Raw genomic sequence first — 17,955 nt, 5'->3', positions numbered from 1 at the left:
GGGGGGTCCCCTGTGCTTCTCCTTTGTTGGCAAAGCAATAAACCTTCTTTTTCCTTTTTCTCAGAACCATGTTCTCCCTCATTATTGGATCGGCATTGGGGACAAGGACTGAGCTCTCCTTTGGGGCTCAAGCTAAAACTGTAGTCGTCACAGCCTTCATTGGCCCAGCTCCTCAACACTGAGCCCCTTTCCTCCAGGAGTTTAGTCACCGTGGTGATTTTGTAAAATTAGTCAGTTCACCTAAGACTTGAGGGACCACCTCACCCAGAGTAGTTCTCCTCCATCTGGTGTCTCCACCCTCTTGCCTCCAGCTCCAGGCCTCTCTCAGTCTGCTCCCCTACATGCTCCCTGTGCATCCCTAACTCACAGAATATGACCTCAACCCCTAGTCATAACTGGGACCCAGCTCTGGCCAAGACCAGAGGTTCCCAAGCAGCCTCCCGGAGGTGGTGGCCCACCTCCCCAGGACACCCAAGGTGGGTGGTGAGGTTGAGATTTTCCTCCCTCCCTATTCCTTGCACACCATTTCTCTCCTGAGGTATCACCGCTCTTTCGAGAACTCTTCTGAACCTGGCACCTGCTGGCTTTACACACTCGCATTAAGGATCGAACCCGGACCGCATGCAGGCTAGGCGAGTACGCTACCATTTGAGCCACATCCCCAGCCCCCCAGCCCTTTTTTAATACACATTTTATTTAGAGACAGGGTCTCACTGAGTTGCTGAGGACCTCCCTAAAGTGCTAAGGCTGGTTTTGAATCCCGATCCTCCTGCCTCAGACTCCTGAGCCACTGGGATTACAGGCATATGCCACCAAGCCCGGTCCTTCTATTTCTTGATTCTTTCATTTCTCCCGACCTTCTCTGGAACTTTTCTCCTTCTAAACCCAGGATACTCTTACGTGTTTAATCTTATGCACAATTTCTTCATGAACAACCTCATTTCCAGGGCACACTGAAAGGATAGAAGAAATCGAAATTGAAATGTAAAGAACCAGGTTTTGTAAAGTTTCCAAGCTGCACTCAGAACCTGAAATTCCTGTGGCAGTTAAGACAATTCACGGAACTGCCCATTAGATGTGTGTCGAAATCTTCCCTGACCACCTGGTTACTTAACAACCCCTTCCCAGAAACCGTGCAGCTCAGCACGTATACATCTCAGGGCTTCAACCAATCAGTTTGAATGTATACCCCTCCTTAGGACTGACCTATCCCCCCCGCCCGACCTGTTCCCGCCAATGAATGTGCTAATCATGTTTTAGAGTTGTTATTTGATTTTCCCACGGTATATGATGATTTGCTAAGGGAGGCTATGATGTATGTAAAGTCCCTGCCCTCTCTAAAGAATGTATATAAACTCTGCTCAAGTTGTTCTCGGGGCTCTTTGTTCTTTGTTCCTCTGAAGTGAGCTCTGAGCCCCAGCATGCTGGACCCCCAATAAACCCTTTGCTGTTGCATGAGACAGTCTCTTGGTGGTCTTTTCCTCCGACGTTCGCCCGACCTTTTCAACACCTATCTTTACATTCTAGATCACTTCTACAATTATCTTCTCTCTTCTTACACTGGAACTATAATCGAAATGGATAAAATGATACACACGAAAATGGCACCACTAAAAATCAACAACTGAGCCTTCTACAATTGTTAGAGTCTGTAAACAAGTCAAAATAACACCTGGCATTTTGCCAGGGGAATGTTAAAGTTCGTAAACAAGTCTGGATGGTGCCTGGCAAAATGTCAGAGGGAGTGGTTTGAGAAGTAACAAAACCGAGCCATTAGGTGTAGAGATTCCTGATTGGTTGACTGATGTATCTAGTTTATGCTAATTAGATAAGCTGTGTGGAATGTATAAATACTGCTCCTGTCCTGCAATAAACGGCTCCTACTCCTGCTGTATCAACGTACACAAGTTATTCGTCACCCCCCGATTATTCTGCTGCAGCCGGACTGCGGCATACAATGTCTCTTATTCCCTCTTAAATATTATTCTAAACCTCAGCCAAATCTGTCAATTCCCTATCCCCCTTACTTCTACGAAACTAGGTGATCATTATCAAATTCCCACCAAACAGCACTCCAACACCTTTACCTAGATTCAATCTGATCCTCTCCAACCGTCCTCCAATTTCAGAGGGCAAGACATCCCTCATCCCTAACTGCATTCACTACTGCCACCCACACAGTGTGGCCTCCAGCCCTCTCTCTTAGACTACCAACCTTTCCACATCGTTGGTTCTGTTACCTAAGCCGTTTTCTGTTACGGACCAGTTAGAAGTTACTTTGGGTTCAGTAACCATGCTATCTCTGTCACAGTTGTTCAGCTCTGCTGTCACAGCACAAAAGCAGCTACAGATGACACATAACGAGTGTGGCTCTGTTCCAACAAGACTTCATTTGTAGACAGCGAGACCTGAATTTTAAATTTCAAAACACTTTCATTTTTAAAAAATCATTTAGAAATGTAAAAATCATTCTTAACTCACAAGTGACAAAAACAGGCAACAGGCTGTATTGCTACCCTCTGCCTTCACTCATCGTGATGGTTCCCAGAGGCTGGGTCTGTTATGGGGCAGACTGCTCAGAAAACATATCAAGTCCATTTTGTCCAAATTGGAGAGTTTTTATTTAGCCGGCCGATGACTGCTTCCTGCAAGACCCATAACTGTCTCTGCAAGGAATAGTCCCGAGCCTGAGCATTTCAGGGTATTTAAAGGCAAAAACTGCAAAAACGGCATCCAGGTTGGCATGGCAGCAAGCAAAAAGGGGTACAGAGGCTGAATTGAGCCGTTAGCAAAACAATGCAATGGGTACATTGCATTTTCCACAGGACTTTCCATAATCATAAGCAGAAGGGAAGCGAGTCAAAATGACCCTAGTTGAGTACAAGTTAAAGAACGATTATTAACATCTAGACAATCAATCTCTTTTTTTTTTTTTAGAATTTTTTTTTTAAGAGAGAGAGAGAGAGAGAGAGAATTTTATTATTTATTTTTTAGTTTTTGGCGGACACAACATCTTTATTTGTATGTGGTGCTGAGGATCGAACCCGGGCCGCACGCACGCCAGGCCAGCGTGCTACCGCTTGAGCCACATCTCCAGCCCCGACAATCAATCTCTGACAGGATACATTGTCTGAGAAAAATGGGCACCAAAGAGAGAACAATTTTACACTGTATAAGAACTGCCATTTTGAGTCACCAAACATGCTGTGCTAAGCAACTGTTGATGGGCACAGAGGTGGGGTGCTCCCATGGGAGAAGCATTTTTATAGGACGTGGAGTCTCAGGGTAAAATGGAGTCTGTTTGGTCATTGCACATATAGTCTGGCCCATAACAGGCCCAGCAGCAGCTGCCTATAGGAATGTATTAAAAAGGAGAATTTTTCTGACCCACTCCAGACCTGCAGAATCAGGGCAACCAGTCCAGAAGCCAGTGTAGAGCAGGACCTCCAGGTTATTCTAATACACATTCAAGTTTGTGAACTAATGTCCTATGAAGAAGTTCAAGTCTCTCCCCAAAATAGATAAAAATTCCTGACTTTGCATCTCAGACTTTTTCTCTCTTCATCCAGTATTTCTGAAATTATCAATCCTTGGGGCTGGGGCTGGGGCTCAGCGGTAGCGTGCTTGCCTAGCACGTGCGAGGCCCTGGGCTCGAACCTCAGCACCACATAAAAATAAATAAATAAAACAAAGGTATTGTGTCCAACTACAACTAAAAAATAAATATTAAAAAAAAAAAGAAATTATCATGGGCTGGGGATGTGGCTCAAGCGGTAGCGTGCTTGCCTGGCATGCGTGCGGCCCGGGTTCGATCCTCAGCACCACATACAAACAAAGATGTTGTGTCCGCTGAATACTAAAAAATAAATACTAATAAATATTTTTAAAAAAAAGAAAGAAAAAAAGAAATTATCAATCCTTGCTATTTCCATTTTCTCACCACGATTTATCACATTTATAAATTTCTGCACCACCAAGGAGTGTGGCGATTCTACTTTCCATAGAGGGGGGAGGAGCCAAGGGTTCCAACTCCACTTCCCAGTGGTAATGGTCCACTGGAAATCAGGAACACGATCTTGCTCCCCGGTGTTGAAGAACACACACCCGAGGAAGCAAGTTTTAGAAAGTGGTAGAGACAGACTCCTCTGGAGAGGAGGGGCCCATGGGAGGGGGTATAGTCTGCTTTCTTATAGACCACAGGATCCCCCTCCCTAATCACTCTCTTCTCTTTCCTGAGTAGGAGCAGGAGCAGGGAGGTTAACTGTTAGCAACCCACAGTGTCCAGGAGCAGGATGGTGGAGGTGACCCTTAGCAACCCATGGTTCTCTCTTTGCCAACCAGGCACCACTGTCTGGACCCATTACTCATCACCTACACTGACTGCCTGACCTTTGCCCCTGCCTGTTTGCTAAGCACAGTGACATATCCTGCCCAGGCGGAGCTGCAGGCGAATTGCTTTTTGGTAAAGAAAGTATGTGGGGTCAGCACAGTGCATCCATTTCTAGAAGGATTCTCTTAACCTCGTGTCCCACCATCCTCATCTATCTGTCCCCAACACTGGGAGGACATGCCTGCCTCCCTTCACTTTCTCTTCATCTCTGGAGACGACAGCGATCTGAAGGGCAAGCCTGGAAGGAAATGGAGCCTGTTCTGCTCCCAGGGTAAACTGGGGCCCACACAGCACCTTGGTGCAAAGTGTGGTGACTGGAGGGCACCCCATGGAATAGAACAACCCAATCCTGCAAGTGGACAGACCGAGGGCACAGTCCACAGGCATCATTCTGAGCCCTGTTGGTTCAGCTCTGAATGGGTTCACTCCTTTGGTCTCCAAGTTATTACAATCCGTTAATTCCTAAAGTCATTGAGCCCCTCAGCCTCAATGAAACCAGAAAATCTCTTTGATAGAAAATGTAAATGGTCACAGGTGGGCCCTGTACGTCCCAAGGCTGCCAGGACAACTGCCCCCAATTTTTCCATTTGCTGACCAACACTGCAAATTTTGTGGGGCATGTTGTCTTGAAATATAAGCATTTAAGTAGTTTAAATTGCGCAGTCTGGCTGGGCACAAAATAACCGAGCCGCCACACCGCCTTGTAGGTTCAAACAGCAACCTTTATTCCCGAACTCTCACTGGCAGTCTACACACACTTCCCGGGAACACACTCCCTCCACCGGGCGCACCGAGAACTCAACGGGAACTCCAAAGTAGCAGGCAGCAGGATCCGCCCTAATTCCAGCAGGATCCACCCTAATCCCAGAGCCGCCCTAATCCCGGAGCAGGGTCATCTTTCAACCATTCCCTCTGGCAAAAATGCCAGGTGTCATCTGACTAAACTGTGGCTCTCAACATTAAATATCCATTTTTCCTGTCCTTTAAGATCAGAAATGCAGGAGCTAATGCAGATAGTAATCATGCTACTTTGCTTTTGGAAAAACGACTGAAAATACAAAGTAGCACTAAGAATGTGCCAAGTCTGAGCTACATTTAAAGTACTGGTGAAATGTCAGAGGAAGTCAGAGAACCAGAGATGTCACATATACCTGTGAGGAATACGCAGCGTGTGGATAAGGAGGAAAAGGAATTCCAAGTGAGGGAACAGCATGAGAAAACTGAGAGTAAATTCTGGGATGGCGGAGTTCAGAAATATTGAGAGTCGGCCAGGTGGGGGTAAGGCCAAGTCCTGCTCTGTGTCCTATTAAGCCCCCGCAGGCTGAGGCAGTTTTCTTCATCCCTTTATCTTTGATGCCTCTAGAACATACAGTGCTCTGAACATAGAAGCAGATTTTCAAATATCTGTTCCATGAAAACGCAAACTGTGAAATTACCTTTACTCATGCTTAGTTGAATCCTGGGGCCCACATGACTGTGAGGAGTCCAGCAGATGGAAGCGTTGCTAGTCAGCCAGGGGATTTGCATGTGAGTCTTCATGCATTCCTTGAGGAGTTCATTAGACATTCAGATTCTGTTCTCCCAATGCTCCTGTACAGAGACAGAGAGCAAACACAAACTTACTTGCCCCCAAGAGTCTACTTTTTCTACAAAGATATCCTTTCACTTGGACCTCCCTCTCTCCTTACTGTCCTGATGATGGAAATGCTTGTTGCAGTCTCAAAAGGAATGAGATATATAAATATAATGGTGGAAGCAAAAATAAATAATTAAAAAAAAATTTCTGCAAAATGAAATGGCAATACCTGGAAAACACGTGTGAACTGACCCAAAATTATTAGAGTGAAAATGAACTTAACAAAGTTGCTTTCCTAAATACAAGTCAGAATGAATTGAGAATGTATAAAAACAAACAAACAAAACTTACTTACTCCCAACAACTTCTGTAAAGAAAAAAGAATCATAAAAATAGAGTATGTTCACTTCAGAAAATTTGGGACATACTCCAAAATTATAATATTTTAATAAAGACTTTAAACCCTTGTAATCTCACTGACTAATGATATAACGGTATAGCAACAATATTTTCTCATGTACCAAAGAATCAATGAAGGCATGATTTTAATGTGACTTTCTATTAATACACACCTCTGTCTACTTTCCACACTTAAACATTCTTCTATTATTGCACATGTAGACAGTTTCCAAATATTCAATTCACATTTGTAAATACAACTTTATGCACATCTCTAATAATTTCCATACTCAAGGAGCCTAAATATAGTCTGACCTATTAAAGACCCTATTCAAGACATAAAAGAAAGCCAGAAAAGATGGACATACCATGTTCATGTGAAACTGCTTAACAGTAAAAATCTATAGGTTCCTCTAAAAATAACATATTTATCATACATTTTCAGCCAAAATTCTAGCACATCTTTTGAGGGAACTGTGATAAAGACACAGATAGATAAGATGATACTGATGACAAAGAAGGATAAATGGAAGACTTTCCTGTAGATATTAAGATAAACCACAAATCCACAGCAAAGAAAATAATCAAATACTGGACCAGCTACAAACAGGTTAATGGTGCAAAACAGGGAGTCCCAAAGCCGAGCCACAAGCATGTGGAAACTCATACCCAATGGAGGTGGCACCTTGCCGATGAAGAAAGGACACATTATCCAGTGAATGTTTAGGAAAACTGGTGCCTGGAGAAAACCCTGCTCCGGCTCATAAACTGCAAACCTTGGTGGATCGCCTACTTCAATCTGTAAGGGAGGGACAAGGGAATCTGGGGACAAGGAAGCCTGGGAGCACGCTTTGTGGCCATGGAATACAGGAGCAGTGCGGACTGTCTGAAGAGCACACCATGGCGGGGAGGACTGTGGCTTTAGACACCGGGCACAGGACTGGCCAAGGAGGATGTCGCGGATGGCAGACAGGTGACAGCTGAGAGAAGATATTTATCACCTCCAAAGCTCCGGAATTATTCCACAGAAAACACAGACAATTTCTTTATATCAATTAGTGAAAGGCAATAAATTAACAGAAAACTAAAGGAAGGATGAAATGACCAATCATAGAAGAATCTGAATGTCTCTCTAATCTAAGGAAAAATGCTTAAGCTCCCCAGTAATCAAAAAGCGTAAGTTAAAGTGACAGTGAAATACCACTTCACAAACATCTGAAGGTTCAACAATATCAAGAATTGGTAAGGGCCTGGGGTTGTGGCTCAGTAGCCAAGCACTTGCCTAGCCCATGTGAGGCACTGGGTTAAATCCTAAGCACCACATACAAAAAATAAGCAAATAATATAAAGGTATGCTGTCCAACTACAACTACAAAAAAAAAAAAAAATTTAAAAAAAAGAACTGGTAGGGGCCAGGCACAGTGGTGCACACCTGTAATCCCAGCTGCTTGGGAGGCTGAGGCAGGAGGATTGCTAGTTCAAAACCAGCCTCAGCAACTTAGCAAGGCCATAAGCAACTCTGAAAGACCCTGTCTCTAAATAAAATATAAAAAAGGGCTTGGGGTATGGCTCAGCTGCTAAGTACCCCTGGGTTCAATTCTCAGTACCAAAAAGAAAAAGATACAAAAAAAGAATTGGTAGGGATCTTGGGGAAAAGGTGCTCTCAAATACTGCTCATCTAAAACTGAGGTGAGGAAGCCCCCAGGACAGCAAACCCCCATGGCCAGCCCCCTTCACACGGACTCCACATCCATGGCTGGCCCAACGACGACCCAAAAATATTTTAAAAGAATCATCTTACAGGCTTTTTGTTACCGTCATTATCCCCTAAACAACATATACACGTACATGTGTAGGTCTATATATGCACACACTTAACAATATTTATATAGCATTTACATTATATTAGGTGTTGTAAGTAATCTGGAGATCATTTAGAATATATGGGAGGATGTGTAGGTGACATGCAAATACTGTGACATTTATCTCAGGGACATGAGCATCTGTGGACTTTGGTATCCACAGAGGGTCTTGGAACCAGCTTCCCACAGATAACAAGGGACAGCTATATTTACACAACTAAATATGTCCCAGCAATCCCACTCACTCCTAGGAATGAACCCTAGAGAAGCTTGCATGCAAGTCATTACAGGAATACGAATGAGGGTGTGTGCTTAAGCATTGTTTGCAGTAGCAGGGAGTTGGAAGCAGCTTAGGGGCTCATGATCAAGGATATAACTTTGTCGCATGTGACAGATGAATTTGGTGGAAAATCAGGCAACAGTCAAAATTAATGAACCTACACATCCAGCTATATGGTTAGTTCTTGAAGACTTAATGTCAAAAGGAAATATATATATATATATATATATGAAACAAAATGTATAGCACAGTACCAATGTAAACTAAGTTGGGTGGGGTTGTAGCTCAGGGTAGAGCACTTGCCTAGCACATGTGAAGCACTGGGTTCAATCCCTAGCACCACATAAAAAAACCAAATAAGCAAAATAAAGGTATTGTGTCCATCTATAACCAAATACATATGTTTTAAAAATAAAATACCCTAAGCAGCAGTTCTCAAGGATTCAGGTAGATGCCAAAGAGGGAGACAGAAGAAAGGAGAACTGGGATCAGGAATGAAGAGAAAGGGGGAAGAGGACCCTGTACCCATCTGTGATAACAGAATGTGATCGTGTGATTCTTTCAATTGCTTAGGGGGGAAACTGTGAACTATCTTTGATTTCTTTGTGGTCTATCACACCCCATACTGAATCCATTAGCAAATCCCTCTTATACAAGATCTGTATCCAGTCATTTCTACTCTTTCCTCTCGGGACCACTCTGGGCTTTGTCACTGTTACTGCTGGCCTGGTATTCCAGTCTTTGCCTTTTCACCTGCTCACCTTTGGTCCACTGTCAACGCAGCAACCAGGATGATCCTATGAAACCTACGTCAGATTGCATCCAGTTCTGCTTAAGATCCTCTGACTTCCTGCCTCATCCAATGAAAGCCAAGGCCTGTCGGTCCACAAGGTCATGTGAGTGGGACAATCCTCCCTCCATGCCTCTCTAGCCTCCTCTCCCTACGCTCTCCCCTGCCACCTCCTCATGGCACGGTGCCCACCTACTATCCTGGAACACACCGAGCACACCCTTGATCAGGGGTGTTTGCAGGTGTCTTCCCTTCTGTCTGGAATGTTCTTTCCCTAGAGTTCCAAATAGCATGTTCCCTTACTTCTCTCAGATCTTTATTCAAAAGCTTTAATAAGACCTTCCCTGTGTACTGCTTAAAATTATAATCCTCAAGTAGCAAAACATCTGAACAAGATGAGAAAAAGATCTCAATGCACATCATGCCAAAGAAGTACAGATGGTGAATATGTGTGAAGATGTGGAATGTCATCAGGGCATTGCAATTAAAATGAGACCCCACTATATGCCCTCAGAATGGCTAAAATAAAAATTAAATTAATTTCCATTTTCTTGACCACACCAAATGCTGGAAAGGACACAGGACAAGAGGAACTTTCGTTTATTGCTGGGAGAAGTGCAAAATGGCTCTGCCCCTTTGGAAGACAGTTTGGCAGGTAACTCCAAAACTAAACACACAGAGACCATATGACCCAGCAATGGCTCCTGGTCATTCACACAAATGAGTTGAAGACTTATGTCTACACTAAAACCTACATATGAACGTTTACAGCGACTTTATTCATAACTGCCAAAAACTTGGAAGCAACCACGATGTCTCTCAATAGGTAAGCGGATAAACAAACTGAGGTCCGTTTGTATAATACGGTAGTATTCAGTGATCAAAAGGAACAAACTATCAAGCCATAAAATGCCATGGAGGAAACTTTAATGCATATTTCCAAATTAAGGAAACCAGTCTGACAGGCTACATGCTGAATGATCCAGCTGTATGACACTCTAGAAAAGGCAAAAGTAGAGAAATAGAAAAAAAAAAAAGAGAGAGAGAGATTGATGGTGGTCAATGGTTAAAAGGAAGGGAGAGGTGACTAGGTAGAGAAAGGGGTTTCAAAGCAGTGAGACTATTCATAGGATATTACAATAGTGGATAATTAACATCATGCATACGGCCAAATCCATAGAACTGTACAACAGGAGAGTGAAGCCAAATGCAAATGGAGGCTTTAGTTAATAATTATGTATCATCATTTATTCACCAATTCCAACAAATGATCCCACTAATTCTAGATATTAATAATATGGACATGGTGTTTGGGGGAGAGAACTACTGCCGCAGTCTGGCTGGGCACAAAATCACGAGCCACCACACAGCTTGTAGATTCAAACAGCAACTCTTTATTCCCGAACTCACACCAGCCGTCTACAATCACGTTCTGGGGAAATCCACATTCTCTGCCCAAATCCACCCCCACTGGGCTTCTGTCTCCCAAAAAATACTGTCTGAATCCCGTGAGAACTCAAGGGGAACTCAGGCAGCAGGATACGCCCTATTCCCAGCAGGAATAACCTTAAACCTGGAACCACCCTAAACCCGGATCCGCCCTGGTCCTTGAGCAAGGTCACCTTAGATGCAATGTCACTGCAAAATGTCCTATTTCCATGAGTCCTTCCACTAAGCAACATGGGGTACGCTGGCAAGGAAATTGTCATACCTACTTGGCTAATGGCTCCCAGCAAACTACCAGAACTCTGTACTTCCTATTTAGAAGTTAAACTTCTCTAAAAAACTCGGTTGATTTTATTTTATTTTTTTTAAGTTTTTTGATTTTAAAAAAACTGCCCACTCTCTACACAAATTTTCCCTGTGTCCCTGTGCTACTTGACTTATGTAGCATTTACCATCTAACATGTTTTTTACTGGCTTATTTTGTTACTATCTGGTCTGATACACTACCTCACCCCACTCACCCACCCAAACACAGAGTTGAGTTCCCCTAGAGTAGGAAATTTTTTTTTAACATTTTATTTTTATATAATTTAAACTTACAGAAAACTTACAAGACTAGATCAAGGAATTGCTACATATTCTTTGTCTATATTCATCAGTTGTTTTTATTATACCTTTGGTCCCATGTGATTTAACTTTCTCCCTCTTTCTCTCTTCTTTCTTCCTCCATGTTTCATGTGTAGCTGTCTCTCTATCTGTATACATATGTTCTCTCTATATATCATATATTTATTATATGTATTATATACATTATGTACGTATATAAGTATAACATGTAACTATCCAAATCTGGAAATACAATGCTTATGTATACTAACGTCTATTTAATAATCCATATCAAATATCACCTAATGTGTCTTTTATGGCTTTTTTTTTTTCCTAATCAGGACCCAATCCTGGATCATGTGCTGTGTTTCAGTAGTAGGAATCTTTAACCTCCTTTAATCTGGAATAGGCCCTCAACCTTTTTTGTTTTCTTCCACCTTGAGTTCTGTAGCTGCCCATAGATTTGGGTTTGTCTGATCATCCCTTGTAATTGGACTCAGATCACGCATTCTTGGCAGGACATTGCAGAAGTGGTATGTCCTCCATGTGTCACGTGGAGAGGTAGATGATCCTGGTTTGCTCCAGTGTTAGTGAGGTTATCCTGGAGATTTTGACTAAAGGCACTCAGCAGGTTCCTCAAAAAAGAGAATATCATAGGTTTTGTTGACTGTTTTACGTTTTGAAAACCAAGGAGTATGTGGCACATAGGCACTCCAGAAGAATGTGTTGAAAGAATGACTAAGTTCCTTCAACTTTCTGGAATTGAGAAGATGAAGAGGAGGAAGAGCATGGGGGAAGTAGTTAAGATTGTGGAGACAAGCACAGTGTACACATTTCAGGCTCATGGATACTACCAGGTTACTTAATTCACTGATAATCTCTTCAATGCTCTGAGATTTCTAGGCTCACTGTACTCCTGTCTATTTCATTAAGAGAAACATCCTCCAATGTTTCTCTTAATGAAATAGACTTTGCCTCCCAACAGTAACTCTTTTTAAGATGGTCCCTGTTCTTAAAAGTTTTTTCGACTATTTCAGGAGAAGGTATCCTAAATAATACATTAGAGAAGCCTCTAATTCACAGATTTTTCACTTTCATCATAGTAAGCTTTAGTGGCAAATTCTTAGGTAAAGAGAATCTACTGCGTATCTCAATATTAATAGTCTTGGGTAACTATAAAACAAGGTGTAAAAAAGAAAACATGGCCACACAGCACAAGCAATGTGCTAAGAGAACAGAAAGACTTAAAAACTTAAAAACATCACCCTGAAACCACTTCATGTGATCAGAAAGTAAAAGTGAATTTCGATCGGTTCAGTACCTGACAACGCTTAGCAATAAATGAGAAGGAAAAATGTTGTGAACCATCTGATTTTAAATCACATTTTAAAAGCAAGGTCGAAACTGAAAATCTTAAGCTTCATTCTGAACTCTCTGTATGATTAATAGTTAGATTCTGACCTATATAAACAAGGATGTTTTTCCCCTCCTTTCAACTTTTTAAATTTCATTGAGAGATTTAAATACTGTAAGCTGGCAGCAGCTTTCTCCACAATGGGAAAGAAAGACAGCCTTCATGAGCAGGCACACGAGCAGGTGAATGAGAACGGGCTCTTTTTTAAACACGCACTTTCAGGCTCACTGCTGCAGTCCAGCAGGGACACAGAATCCAGCAGGGACACAGAATCCATGTGCACTTCTTTCCACACACACCTCTTTTTTTTCCCCTTAATCAGGACCCAATCCTGGATCATGTGCTGTGTTTCAGTAGTAGGAATCTTTAACCTCCTTTAATCTGGAATAGGCCCTCAACCTTTTTTGTTTTCTTCCACCTTGAGTTCTNGCTTGCACTCAACCACTGAGCCACATCCTCAGCCCCTAACTCACTTTTTGGGGGGGTACTGGGGATGGAACTCAGGCGCACTCACCCACTGAGCCACATCCCCAGCCTATTTTGTATTTTATTTAGAGACAGGGTCTCACTGGGTTGCTTAGTGCCTTGCTTTTGCTAAGGCTGGCTTTGAATTCACCATCCTCCTTCTCAGCCTCCCCAGCCACTGGGATTACAGGTGTGCACCACCACGTCCGGCCTAAACTCACTTTTTTTTTAAAAATGTGGTGATGAGGATTGAACTCAGTACCTTACATGTGATAGGCAAGCACTCTACCACTGAGCTGCATCCCCAGCCTCATTGGGATTTTATTATATAAACAGACGACGACGTACCTGACAGCATTCGACGACTGTTACATGTTTTGCTCTTATTTATAATTTATAATAACGAGATTAGGAAGGAGAAGTTCAGGGAAAAGAAAATCAGGGAAGAAGAGATCATGGAGGAGAAGGCCAGGGAAAAGAAGGTTGGAAAAAGAAAAAAACATGTGAGTTCCAAAGCGACGAGGGATGTAGTTGAAGCATCAAGTGAACACCTGTTACAGCTGCTAGAACAAATGACCACAAACTGTGGCTTAAAACAACACAGACTGACTCTCTTACGGAGACCAGAAAGCCTGAGTCAGTTTCACTGGTATGAAATCAAGGCCGGGGTACAGCTCCCTCTGAGGCTCCAGGGGACAATCCGTCAATCTGTGGCCCTGTCTCCCTCCTCCCCTGAGTTTCTGGCTTGGGGTCCCTTTCTTTGCCTCCAAAGCCAAAACTGCAGCCTCTTGCTTCACTCCTCACATCGCTGCCTTCTCTACTGTCAAATCTTCCTTTACAAACACATCTGTGATTCCATTTGGGGCCCACCTGACAGACTGGGCTAAGCTGCGGTGCCTAGGAGGATAGAGTTTGTTAAATGCACTTTTCGTATGCACGGCGCTGGGATTGAACCCCTGGAGCCTTGCTCATGCTAGGCTTGCACTCAACCACTGAGCCACATCCTCAGCCCCTAACTCACTTTTTGGGGGGGTACTGGGGATGGAACTCAGGCGCACTCACCCACTGAGCCACATCCCCAGCCCTATTTTGTATTTTATTTAGAGACAGGGTCTCACTGGGTTGCTTAGTGCCTTGCTTTTGCTAAGGCTGGCTTTGAATTCACCATCCTCCTTCTCAGCCTCCCCAGCCACTGGGATTACAGGTGTGCACCACCACGTCCGGCCTAAACTCACTTTTTTTTTAAAAATGTGGTGATGAGGATTGAACTCAGTACCTTACATGTGATAGGCAAGCACTCTACCACTGAGCTGCAACCCCAGCCCCCTAAACTCACTTTTGATTTAAGATGTCTTCAACATAATGGGTTCATTTGGATGTAATGCCAATGTAAATCAAGGAACCTCTGTATCACATTATATAGCAAAGGGGTTTTTGCATGTGTGCTTAGGGGTCTCGACTTGAGGAAATTAGCATGGGTTATTTATGAATTATTTTATAGGGTAATGCAATCCTTTTTGTCTAACATAAAAAACTAGTTAATTTTTTAAATTGTGTAAATTTTGGATCTAAGTTCCCATTTTGTAAATGTTTCTTCATGCCCCTTCAAATAAATTAATGTTTGAATGATAAAAAGTTTTTTTAAAAGGGAGTAAGGGAATTGGGGGTGTGGCTCAGTGGTAAAGCACTTGCCTAGCCTAGCATGTGCAAGGCCCTGGGTTCAATTCCCAGCACTGCCAAAAAAAAAAATAATAATAATGTATAAGCTTGCAAGCCACACACACACACACACACACACACACACACTTACTTTTAAAATTTTCCATTGATATGGTCAAAAGAAGAATCCATTTAAGTTTATACGTCATTTAGGAGAAATATCATCTGAGAATGGATAGTTCATACTGGATGATATCTGGCCTGAACGAGTGAGTTCATTTCAACCAACACTCTTTGATTTCTACTATTCAATTTTCTATGCTTTTCCTCTGTAAAGCTGAATCCTTTTTAAAAATTCTAGGCAGCACTGTCTTTTCTGGGGTTGATCCTTCTTTTAGCGAATATTTAGGGAATAAAACCTTCCCATATCTTGTCATCAGAATCACCCAATGAAATGAACACATCCATGCTCTCTGCCAGCTCAGACAGAGCCAGAAGGAGCCATGTTTCACACCTGGAGGGGGCTGTCGATCCCAGAACAGCCCCGTGGTTTCCAATGAATGGGGCAGATAATGAAGGACCTCTCACTTCCAGGAATCTTCCTTAGTACATTTTCCCGAACAATAAATAAAATCAACTCCTGGCTTCCCTGTCAGATGCAAGCACCGCCCGATGGTTCCAGCACACCATCTTGATGCACCAGCAGCCCACTGGAAGCACACCACACCCTCCTCGTGTTCTCACCTCCCACTCCCTTCTGAGGGATGAAACACTAAAGAAAGTGAACAAGTGGGTAAGCCAATTTAAGAAATTGTGGGTGAAGTCTGAAACCTGTGTGGGGATACAAAATCTCCCAAGCTTCCAGACCACAAGCCCATGGAATAGTTTGCTCTCACATGAACAGGCCTGGCCCGGAGGACTTCTGCTCATCAGTTTACACTTAACTATATCGTCAACTGTACCATCAGTTCTCCTTCCCCATGCGTACTCGCATATCTCAGTTTTTAGGAAAGAGGTGGACATTACTTTGCAAAGTAATTGAATTCCAGGAAGATTTGCTTGTAAATTATATTTTTATAGATAAGAGCATAGCTGAAATAAACCATTAACCCTAACAATCTACAAAAATCTTACATAGAATTTAAACAATCACCAATAAGTACTGTCATCTCTTGCTACCCTTGGGGGATTGGTTCCAGGACACCCCCCCCCCACAAGGAATACCACAATCTGCAGATGGTCAAGTCCCTTATATAAAATGGTGCCATCTTCCCATATAACCCACGCATATCCTCCCATATACTTTAAATCAACACCAAACTTTTTATGATATTCAGCATTTTGCAAATGCTGTATAAATAGCCATTATAGAGTTTTGTTTAAGGAACAATGAAAATTTTAAAATTTTGTATGTGTGCCATACTAATGCAATTTTTTTCTCCCAATATTTTCAATTCCAAATTGGCTGAACCGATGGTTGCAGAAACTATAGGTATGGAGAGGCAACAGTGTTTAAACAGGTCTAGCTGGTGCTTTGTAATCTGCTCTCTGAAAATACATCTATATTTGTCTACTTCTTTATTATCTGTTTCCGACACCAGAATGAAAGCTCACACCTCAGGGACACATCTGTCTTTTCCTCTGCTTTATACACTGTCTAGAACATAATAGCAGCTCAATAAATGTTAGTGAATGAATAAAAATGCACCATCAACTGTCTGTACATTTTTTTCCTCCCTCCATAAAGCCACCTGGGAATATCTCTCATCATAAAATCTTGTGCTGCTTTTCCCTGACTCACTATACCATTGTTTTAAGGCGATTAAGCAGCAGTTCACTAGCAAATTGCCTGAAAGATATTCCCAGGACTCTGGTTTGCTTATGTCATCAAACTTATTCCTTGGAGTTCTCACATTATTCCCTTGATACAAATCTAAAACATTCACCAGAAATGAGTTTGGACTAACTGATGACTCTTGGAAGTTTTTACGTTAGTTACAATGTTACCCAGAACCAATAGCTACTCTGACATGGAATGAGTTTCCCTCACTTGTGCATCAGCAGGTGCACAGAAGTGCTGAGCCAAGCTTGTCATTCTTGACAGCAGAGCCCAAGAGGGATTGTCCTAAGATACGGTTGGCCTGGAAAGGGAATTAGACAATCTTAGCCTATGGCTTTCATCCTCCGTCTGCCTGCACAGTGGTTCACAGGAGCAGCTCTGACAGATGAGGGCTCACAGAACTGGCATTTATGTACCTAACCTGCTTATAAGCACGACACTTCTTCCTGTCATCAATGATTCTCCTGCCCCCAATCTAGGAAGTGATTTCTAGACTTACTGGATTATGAGAATCATCTAATTATTTTAAAATGCAGCTTCAAAAGAACTTACTGAAATGATCACAGCAGCGTAAAAATACATGCTGAACCTCCTGAAAATCATGCAATGCAATAAGGAATACAACAATGAAACACAAAAACAGCTGGTTTGCACACCAATGCTCACAGCAGCATGATCCACAATACCCCCCAAACTGGGAACAACTCAAGTAGCCAGAAACACACAAACGGATACACAAAATGTGGCTTGTACATATAATGGAAGCTTATTCAGCTTTAAAAAGAAAGGCCATTCTGATACAGGCAACAGCATGGATAAACTTTAAAGGCATTTTACTAAATGACATTATCATTTTTTGTCCATACAAACCTCGCCTCTTGGTTATTCCTTTTTCATCTTTATATTCTCTCCCATTCTATTTAACTCCTACTATACACACTCGTGTTTAATGATATTTTTGTTGGGATGTGTTCTTATGAAAGGTGCATCTATTTTTAATTAAATGGTAGAGTGTCATATATTCCTTTCTTCTTTTACTAGACATTTACGGTCTTAAAATGTATCTATAGGCTGCAAGTATATGTAATCTGCTATTGCAAGTGCTAGATAGTAGCAAAGAGTGTGCATCCACCACATCCTGCCACTCACTCAAACAAGCATCCAGTGATGAACACAGTCGATACAGGTCCTCATCACTATGTCAAAAAAAAAAAAAAAAAAAAAAAAT

At 42.4% G+C, this 17,955-nt stretch overlaps 1 long non-coding RNA gene across 1 annotated transcript in view; it reads right to left on the bottom strand.

Annotated features, from left to right (window-relative positions):
• Nucleotides 1-5,284: 5,284 nt before the first annotated feature.
• Nucleotides 5,285-17,955, bottom strand: part of LOC125618668 — a 30,947-nt gene continuing 18,276 nt past the window's right edge. The window contains exon 3 of the long non-coding RNA XR_007350023.1: nt 5,285-5,980. This is a non-coding gene — a long non-coding RNA (uncharacterized LOC125618668). The remainder of the gene's footprint in view (nt 5,981-17,955) is intronic.

The sequence above is a fragment of the Marmota marmota genome, unplaced genomic scaffold (assembly GCF_001458135.2).
Source record: "Marmota marmota marmota unplaced genomic scaffold, marMar, whole genome shotgun sequence".
Classification (NCBI taxonomy): domain Eukaryota; kingdom Metazoa; phylum Chordata; class Mammalia; order Rodentia; family Sciuridae; genus Marmota; species Marmota marmota.
The sequence above is the reverse complement of the archived record's forward strand: the minus strand, read 5'-3'. Positions and strand labels throughout refer to the sequence as shown.